Below are 9,996 nucleotides of genomic sequence, written 5' to 3'. Positions count from 1 at the left end.
CTCATTTTACCAAAAAAAAGCTCTCTTTCTATGTCAGCCACTCCAGAGCCCAGATAAGGCTGGGAGTAGAATTTAAAACAGGCATCCAGAGATCATAATTTCCAAACCGACCCAGCTTTGTCTCTGAGAATACCTATCCTTATATTAACAAGGCCTGCTTTATGGCCCTTAAGGACAAGACCCTCAATTCAAGGCATTGACTTTAGTGATGGGACTTTTCTTTTCTTAAAATTTTCTGGGCATATACCATATTATGAATTGTTAATGATAAAGAAAACACAGATAGGTTCAGTCGGCTCCAGGCAGCGGCGGTGAAGGAGCGACTCCCTCCTCTCCTGTGGCCCTCGTTTCCTCCCTCACCCTCCCTCCCTGGCTCCTCCGGCGTGGCTGTCTCGGACGGCGTGATCAAGGTGTTCAACGCCATGAAGGTGCGCAAGTCCTCGACCCCCCAGAGGAGGTGAAGAAGCAAGAAGGCGGTGCTGTTCCGCCTGAGCGAGGACACGAACATCGTGCTGGAGGAGGGCAAGGAGATCCTGGTGGGCGACGTGGGCCAGACCGCGGACGACCCGGACACCGCCTTCGTCAGGATGCTGCCGGACAAGGACTGCCGCCACGCGCTCTACGACGCCACCTACGAGACCAAGGAGAGCAAGAAGGAGGAGCTGGCGCCCCCCTCAAGAGCAAAATGATCTACGCCAGCTCCAAGGACGCCATCAAGAAGAAACTGACAGGTGTGTGTGCGCGGGCAGGTGTGAGAGGTGGCATGTCCCACGGCCTCGCCCTCTGGCGCCCAAGGGGTCTGAAGAACTGAGCCGGGAGCCTGCCTGACCGTTGTGGGACCTTGGAAGCTCCAGGTCGGGTTTTTACCTGTAGCGAGGGTGGGGCTGACCCCCCTCCCCTGTTCTTTCCATCCCGCAGGAATCAAACACGAATTACGAGGAAGTGAAGGACCGCTGTACTCTGGCTGAGAAACTGGGGGGCAATGCCGTGATTTCCCTGGAGGGGAAGCCCTTGTGAGTCTCCCACCTCTGGTCCCCCCTGCTGGGGCTGCCCGAGCCCAGTGCGGGAGCAGGCTGCCCCCTTCCTGCCAGACCCGAGGGGCTGGGGGAATCCTAGCAGGGGCAGGGCAATCCCTTCACCCATTTGCCAAACCGCCCCCGACCCCTGACCTCCCCCACTTCACCCCAGTGGCTCTGGCCTTCCCAAGCCGCCTTTGATATTCTCATTCCTCTTGAGTTGTAGCAGACCAAGGTTCCCCCCCGGATGCCCAGATGGGGGGGAGGCCAGTATTTTTTTTTAACTGACACCCCCAGTTTTCCCCCTTCCCCGGTGCTGCCAACTTTTAACCGCAATAGTGGCTTTGCGCTCCTTGTTTAGTTTTGTGTATAAATGGAATGTTGTGGAGATCCCCCTCCCCCCTCCCCCAGTTACTCATGTGGCCAGTAAAAGGAAAGTTCAACTTAAAAAAAGACAAATAAAGACAAGGTGAGCTGCTCAAAAAAAAAAAAACAAACAAACAGATATTCTGGATCATAATTTCAATCGACACTTTGTCATCTTTCTTGTTTTTATTGTATTTACTGTTTATCCAATTAAGAAAATTCCTTTCTCATACAATGATTAAACCATTATGGGAATCATAAATTTGTGTAGCTCAGCCACCTCTAATTGAGATGGTCCTAGAATGTACTTAAGCTCTTTCATCCTTTTGTTTGTCAGTCAGGACTCTAGTCAAAAATGTACTCCATGTACAAGTAATAAAGCTAGCCTTAAGGGAACAATGAATGAATGTTGTAATTCTATATTACTATTTGTTTGTCCCCTTTAACTAAACCTTTTTCAGATGGAAGGATAGACTATGGGAAGGCCTTCAACCAGGCCTCCCTGCTCCTTCTATGATTTCAAAAGAATGGCCTTTGTAGATAATTTATTTAAAAGATTGTTTTAAAACTATCCCATTACATAAAGACGAATTGTTAGTATTTTGCTTCCATCAACTAATTAAAGAGCTCCCCATGAACATTTTCAAGGGAAGGTGCGCCCACAAGGGATAAAAATAGTCCAACAATGTGCCAGAAATTTGTTCCACAGGCATTAAAACTATAAGAGATTAATATCTGCGTGCATATCTTATCCATTATATATGAATACCACCTAGTGTGCACATCCTTCAAAAGTGGTTTTGCAACAAATACTTCAAGACACTCAGGTTAGTTTATCTCAATGTGGGTTTGTCTTAGCCCTGGAAAAAATTCACTTGCAACCTCCATACAATTACTTAGGACATAAAATGAGAGGTAAAATTATTAAGCCTTAAAAAATAGTAATTCGAAGAAATGACTTGAAAATTATTAGAAGATATAAATTGGGTAAGTTCATATATAAAATTAAGAGATTGTAATACACCAGCTCACTACTATAAGGGGAGACCCAACCCCCAGTTCCCCTAAACTTAGCAAAAGACAACCTGCAGTTATCAGCTTAGACTCTCCCTTATCCATATTCAGCATATCCAGTTAAAGCCCAAATTGAAATGCTAATCTAAGAAGACCCTTCCTGATAAATAACATCCTTCTCTCTTCTTTTAAAAAGGGGGATAAGGCTTTTACTAAGGCCTCAAATAAACAGATAGTTAAAAGAGTTATTTCCACTTCCTTTTCATCTACCCAAAAGAATGAAATGTTTACTATTGTATTGTCTTTTAAAAGAACAGCCTCCATAGAGGACCTTAAGAAGCAGATAAGAGCACTGGAGGAAAAATTGGGTAGAGAAATGAGAACAATGCAAGAAAATTATGAAATGAGAGTCAACAGCCTGACTGAGGAAAATCACACCTTAAAAAATAGACTAATTCAAATGGCAAAAGAGGCTCAAAAAGACAATGAGGAGAAGAATGCCTTAAAAAGCCAAATTTGCCAGATGGAAAAAGAATCTCAAAAGCTCAATGAGGAGAATCATGGCTTCAGAATTAGATTGGAGCAAATGGAAGCTAGTGACTTTATGAGAAATCAAGATGCTGTTAAACAGATCCAAACAAATAAAAGAATAGAAGGCAATGTGAAATATCTCATGGGAAAAACCACTGACCTGGAAAATAGACCCAGGAGAGATAATTTAAAAATTATTGGACTACCTGAAAGCCATGATCAAAGTAAGAACCTAGAAATCATCCTCCAGGAAGTTCTCAAAGAAAACTGCCTTGATGTTTTAGAACCAGAGGGCAAAATAGAGGTTGAAAGAATCCACCCATCACCTCCTGAAAAAGATCCCAAAAAGAAAACTCCTAGGAATATTATAGCCAGGTTCCAGAATTCCCAGATTAAGGAGAGAATATTACAAGTAGCCAGGAAGAAACAATTTGAATATTGTGGAAACACAATCAGGATAACCCAGGATCTGGCAGCTTCTACACTGAGGGATCAAAGGGCTTGGAATATGATATTCTGGAGGTCAAAGGAGCTGGGATTAAAACCAAGAGTCACCTACCCAGCAAAACTGAGTATCATGTTTCAGGTGAAAATATGGTCATTCGGTGGAATAGAGGACTTTCAAGCATTCTTGCTGAAAAAACCAGAGTTGAACAGAAAATTTGACATCCAGATACAAGAAGCAAGAGAAGCATGAGAAGGTAAACAGGGAAAAGAAATCATAAGGAACTTATCAAAGTTGAACTACTTACATTCCTACATGGAAAAACAATAATTGTAACTTATGAAACTTTTCTCAGTAGTTGAAGGGATTAGAAATATATATATATATATACACATATATATGTCTATATGTGAGGGTATATAGCCATATGAATACATATGTCAATGTGTGTATATATGTTTACAGGTATACATTGATAGAGGGCACAGGACCAATTTAACAGGAAGGGATGATACTTAAAAGATGAAATTAAGAGGTGAGAGAGGAATATAATGAGAGGAGATGGGGAGAGACAGAATGGGGTAAACTATTTCATACAGAAGAGGCAAGGGAAAATGGTTACAATGGAGGGGAAGAACAGGAAGGCAAAAGGGAATGGGTCAACCTTATTCCCATTGAATTTGGCTTAAGAAGGGAATGAAATACACACTAAATAGGGTATCTCGCCCTCCAGGAGAGTAGGGGGGGAGGGAATGAGAGGGGGGATGATGGAAAGGAGGGCAGGCTGGGGGAGAGGGAAGTTGGAAGCACTCACTTTTGAAAAAGGATGGGATCAAAGTAGAGAATAGAACAAGTGGGAGGTGGGATTAGGAGGGAGGGAAATATAGTCAGTCTTTTACAATATATTTACTATGTTAATGTTTTGCATTAGCCACGCATACAACCTATACTGAACTGCTTATCTTCCCAGTAAGGGTGGGTGACAAGGGAGGAAAGGAATGAATCTGGAATTCAAAGTTTTAAAATCAAATATTCAAATACATATATATGTATATATATACACTATTATTAATACTATTTTACATGTAATTGGGAAATAAGATATACAGGCACTGGGGCATAGAGATTCACTGGAAAAGTCAAAAGGGGTATGGGAGAAAACATGGGAGAGAGTAGATTGGAGGAGATGTCCTGTGGGACTGCTATTTTGGGGCGGTAGATAGGGGAAAAACGGGGAGAAAATTTGTAACTCAAAATCTGGCAGAAATGAATGATGTAAATCAGAAGTTAATAAAGCATTTGAAAAAAAAGAACAGCCTCAATCCCTCAACATTTTTATATATTGTTTTTATACTGTAAGGAACACTGAGACAGATTTCAATAATCAAAACTTACATCAGTTGTTTTTTTTTTCAGTTGCAACAAGTGGTTAGAGGTGGAGATGGTCCTTTTTGGATTTCTTGCATTTGCTCTTATGCATCTCTCCCCGGGCCCATTTGGCTGAGAGGTGCTGTGGCTGATAAATTAACAACATAAAATTTACCCTACACTTCTTCCTTTATCTTTTCATTCAAAATGCAAGGATGTTAATTAAGTAATTTCACAAGAACAGGCCAGGCAAATAGTTAAATCATACACAAAATGCCTTCCTCATATACCTTCCCCCTCTTCCACATCTATTAATTCTACAAGTTTAAAACCTAATAGTCTTTGGAAAATGGATGTCACTTCTTATCCCACCTTTAGAAATTTACAATATGTCCATGTGACAAGTGAACACTTTTTTCTCATACACTTTTGTATGTATGCAACTTTGTATGTAACTTTGAAGTCTGGGTAATCTTTGCTGTTTAAAGCTAAATAAGAACTGAGAAAATCAACCACTAGATATTTACATTCATAAGAATTTGCACATACAGTGAGATAAGTAATATCAAGCACAGTTTAAAGTTGTGATCTAAGAAATTTGAACAAGAAAAGCTTAGTTTTCTTGAATCTAAAACTCGAATTTAATTTTTTGAGTCATATGTTGGTATTGTAGTTTTTTTAGATTGAAGATTAATAATTTATCATAACTATGACTCACATACCTATTTAAAGTGAATGAGAAATGGGAAAGTAAACTTTCAGCGTATTACTAGAAGCCTCTAATTTAATTTTTATTGTTGTCATTTCTTCAAGAATTGGCTTTTTGGAATATTTTTTCCCTGATATAAGATACTATGTAATCATGTATTTAAATAATGGAGAGTCCTCTCCCTGTAACATCCCTCGGAAATGAAAAGGTAACAGTCAATGACTATATTTCCATCAAAAAAAAAATTTAAAGCCTAAAAACATTTTAATCATTTTCTGTTTCTTTATAACTGTGAAACCTCCCATTCATTTAACTTAATAAGGCTACATTACATGGGCAGAGCAAAATTATTGTCCTTCAGTTTTATATGATTACACATGCAATTAAGTAAGGGGAAGAATTGTTTTTCACTCTAAGGTACCCCTAAAGAAATAAAAACCAATAACGCCCCTGCCTACACTGACAAATCATTTCAATCTTTCTGTGAAACCTATTTACAAAAATAAAAAGAGCATTTGGATTTGGACCAATACACCACAAGGGCAATTAGCTACTGCCTTATATACCCTAAATTTTTTAAGCATCATTAAAAATGGGTATACATCAGCAGAATAACAATTTGAAAAAGTACATATTCCCAAATAAAGCAATGGAAAAGAGCTGCCCCTTAATTATGTAGAAGCAAGGTTTTGCTTATATTTTTAGATGCTGTCTAGACGTGTTCCACAAATCACCTCCCAGATGCCGAAACAAAGAGGACAACCCAAGAGGAAATGGCTTGGCATCCCCACATTTTCCCAGGATGATACAGCCTTCTAATAGAACATTACCCAATGACAGACTTCAGAGAAGCCTGCACTTCAAGAAATATCTGATTTTCTAATAAGAACTGATTTTTGGACTTTTTAAATCACAGGACTAATTGCCTCCCTCTTAATGTCAGCAACTGTGTCTTCTGTTTCTCTACTAAGTGGGATACAAACTGCTTAATTTGTGAATGAATTGGCAAAAAATGTTAGCTTGGTTTTGAAAACTCAAGACCAGACTCCTCCAATGTAATTATGGATACACTTATCTATGTATGGATTGTTAATTGCATTGATTTTACTTTTGCTCAATATATATCTAGTAGAGATCTTGTTGAACAATCTTTTTTTTTTTTTTGCTTTTTGGAGGGCAATTGGGGTTAAGTGACTTGCCCAAGGTCACACAGCTATTTTTTTGTGTGTTAAGTGTCTGAAGCTGGATTTGAACTCAGGTTCTCCTGAATCCAGGGCCAGTGCTCTATTCACTGCACCACCTAGCTTCCCCTGAACAATCTTTACCTGCTCTTTTTTTTTTCAACTAATTTCACTTATGCTTGATATCAAAGATCAAAGGTATGTGCATTACATAAAATTTCTGATGTCTTAAAAAGGGGGGGAAAGGTTTGTCAGATTTCTTGGTAGCAAATTCACTGTCCTAATGTTGTTAATGATTTCAACTGCTGTGTTTGTAATCCAAACTGCACAATACGTTCATGAATTATCAAAAAATGTTTCTGTAGCCTTTAAGACACAACATGATACAATAAGGATATTTTGCATAAGATCAATTTATTACAACAATTAGTATTATGCTTAGATATGAGGTAAAAGTACTAAAAACTCAATTGTTACTTAGATGTGATTATAAATACACATATATTTGTGTTACCCCTAGCTTATATAATTCCTCTCATCCCAACACCACATGGGACAGGATCAGAGCTTGCTTATTGGGAACATGGCATAATTCTAAAATCACCTTGGAAATAAAAAGCTTTCAATCAAATTATTAAGATATTGAACATAATGAGATTCCTGGGATTGCCCAGACTGAGTTAAAAAAAAAAAACAATTATTGATACATTGAAAAAAATCTCTATGCATCTGCTTCCTATATTAAATCATTATAATAGTTTGATGTATATTTGGACTTGCATTATGCAAATTATGATGCACAATATTAAAACTTTAGCCATTGATTTATATGCCTTTAAAAAGGGGGAATTTGTAGTAAGCCAAAATATTTCATTCTTGGGGGTCAGTTTCTACATAGAGGTCCTTGATGATCATGGCTTTGGTATGTGAATGCATATGACAGGAGTTAATTGACCTTTCCTAAGACTTTTTGGTGCATAGATAACAAGGCCTTATCCAATTCTGAGCTACTTCCAGGATTTGACAGATTAAGATAACAATAGGAATACTCCAGGATATGACAGACTAAGCTATTGATAAGAGTACTTGAATCTTTGTCTGCTTGATCTTTAAAAACCTTGTTGAAAGAATCATCACATGGAGTTCATGGTTCTTCCTTGAACTGCCCATATTGTCTGGTCATTTTTTATTCACATCACTGATCACGCTTAGTGCTGGACACTGAGCAGTCCATGACAGGAGGGGCCCTGAGAGTCAAGACACCAGGATCAAGTCCTGATTCTGACTCATGTTGGCTGTGTTCCTGAGTCACTGCCTAACTTCTGAGTGCTGAAGACAGTTCCCTAGCAATAGAAGCTTTTAGAGAAAGAGTCAAGATGCACAGGGGGAATGGCTGTTATGGGAAGCTTATCTTACCAAACCAAATTTGGAGAAATCTTTGTCTATATTAATACCTATATGGCTATGTCCTAAGTGGTTCAATGAATGGAGCCTGGACCTGGATTCAGGAAGACCTGAGATCAGATCCTACCTCAGACTTTTACTAGCTGCACCAACCCTGATCAGGTCATTCAGCTTTGTCTCAGTGTCATCTACACAATGGATATAATACCCCATTTTAGAGCTCTTAGCTAATAATCGTGGCTACCTGCTCGTGCAATGATAAGGAAAATAGGACATAAAACTTAATATACTTTGCGCCCTAAGGCAGTCAAAAATGCAAGCTGAGCAATAATTTGAACGATTATGATTATTGTATCACATCCTCATTGGATCAGGAGACATTTGGGCATGGGCTGGTTCTCCTTTTCCCTTTTATCCTCAGCACTTTGCACTTTGCTTTTTGTACATGGCACAAGGAGTTCTTTTTCAGCTGATGGTGTCTGAAGGCAGATAAAAGCATCCTGTCTTCCTTTATTTCTGTGCATGTTTTCTTTCACAAGATGATTAATCTGGAAATAGGTTTTCAATACATAACTGGAAGAATATTTCTTAAAAACAAGGAAAACATAAGTGCTTTGTCATGTATTCATCCACTGTTGATTGATTAGAGAGAAGAGAGACTGGAGGCAGGGGGATCTAACTGGAGCCTTTGCAATGTCCCAGGATAGAAGTGATTACCCAGAAATGAAGGACTCTCTCCAGCCTCCTGGTCTGTGTTTCTGAGCTAGTGACCCTCACCTTCATGGTCTCACACTGAGCAGAGATGTACCCAGATGTATGTTTCTAGAAATAGTCACAGCCAAGACAAGGGATGGACCAGAGGATGGGCCCTCACCTTCATGGCATGTCTGGAAGGGGAAAATGGGGACAAGGGCAGATGTAACCTTTACTTCTCCAATGCTCAGAACAACTGCAGGGATGACATCTAGTGACTGACACAACCCATTACCCTAGGAATGGGGCTCTACCAGGCTTTTCCCAGGAACCAGGCTGGGAAACCAGGTCCATGAACCAGACCCTCCTTCTGCCTCTTTGAATTCTCACTTACTCCAGCAGAGGGAGGCAGTGAGGCAGGTTTATGAGCAGAGTCAGGGGAGGCACCCCCACTCCCACAAGCTGTGAGCACCTGCATTCTCTGTCAGCTCCCCAGGGCTTGGAGCTCTCTCCAGGTTATGGGGAATATAGTCCTGAGGCACAAGGAGAAGCCCCCCTCCATTCACCCACCACCATCTGCAGCCATTCTTTTATCAGTCACTAACCATGTTCTTGGCTTTGTTCTTGAGGTCACACATTTGGGGACAGAAAAGAGTGAGGCTCCTCCCCCAGAGGCAGCGCCAGCCAGTGTGACTCAGTGTGGCTCACAGGGTCCCTGAGGAGAGGCTCCTGGAGACCTGGGGCTCTTTTGCATATGGAGATCCAAGGGCCCTGCAGGGAGCCCTGCTCAGGATATAAAAGCTTCTTCCTTCCTTGCTGCCCTCCCAGGGCTCTGAGTGCTCTCTGTGCAGGTGTCTGAAGGCCAGGATGGTGTCCCCATGGCAGCTCCTCTGGCTACTGGTGCTCTGGGCTCAGGGTAAGACACAGCAGAGCAGGGAAGGGCCTAGAAGGTCACAGGTTTTCAGGCATTTGAAGCCTGATGACTCCTAGATCCAGTGGGTGAAGAAGCTTAGGCACAACACAGGCAGATGGGGCCTGACCAGGATGACCAGGACCCATATAAGCAACATTATGAGGGCTGAGGGAAAGATGGTTTTATCTCAGGTTCACAAAAAATACAACTACTTGTCAGTCACTTGTGATTTCCATGGTCTTTACAAAATCGCCTCATTCATATTCCTTAAATTGGACATTCACATGTTCCTTCCTTCCTCTAATTTTGTTGGTTTCCTAGATTCCCAGGAAGCCATTGTGCTGACCCAGTCTCCA

The 9,996-nt window shown here is 40.7% G+C and overlaps 1 long non-coding RNA gene and 1 pseudogene across 1 annotated transcript; both read left to right on the top strand.

The window, feature by feature from the left end:
* The first annotated feature begins 296 nt into the window (after window positions 1-296).
* LOC138145516 (cofilin-1 pseudogene) lies at window positions 297-811 on the top strand (annotated as a pseudogene).
* A 121-nt stretch (window positions 812-932) lies between these two features.
* On the top strand, window positions 933-1,517 carry LOC138145910 (uncharacterized). Its single transcript, XR_011164340.1, has 2 exons — window positions 933-1,013; window positions 1,288-1,517. It is a non-coding gene; the product is annotated as an uncharacterized lncRNA (long non-coding RNA).
* Window positions 1,518-9,996: the final 8,479 nt, after the last annotated feature.

This window comes from Petaurus breviceps, unplaced genomic scaffold (assembly GCF_028583685.1).
Source record: "Petaurus breviceps papuanus isolate PSGF00001 unplaced genomic scaffold, PetGlider_PUasm1.0 139, whole genome shotgun sequence".
In the NCBI taxonomy this organism is placed as follows: domain Eukaryota; kingdom Metazoa; phylum Chordata; class Mammalia; order Diprotodontia; family Petauridae; genus Petaurus; species Petaurus breviceps.
Note: the sequence above shows the minus strand (reverse complement) of the source record. Positions and strands in the feature narration are given on the sequence as shown.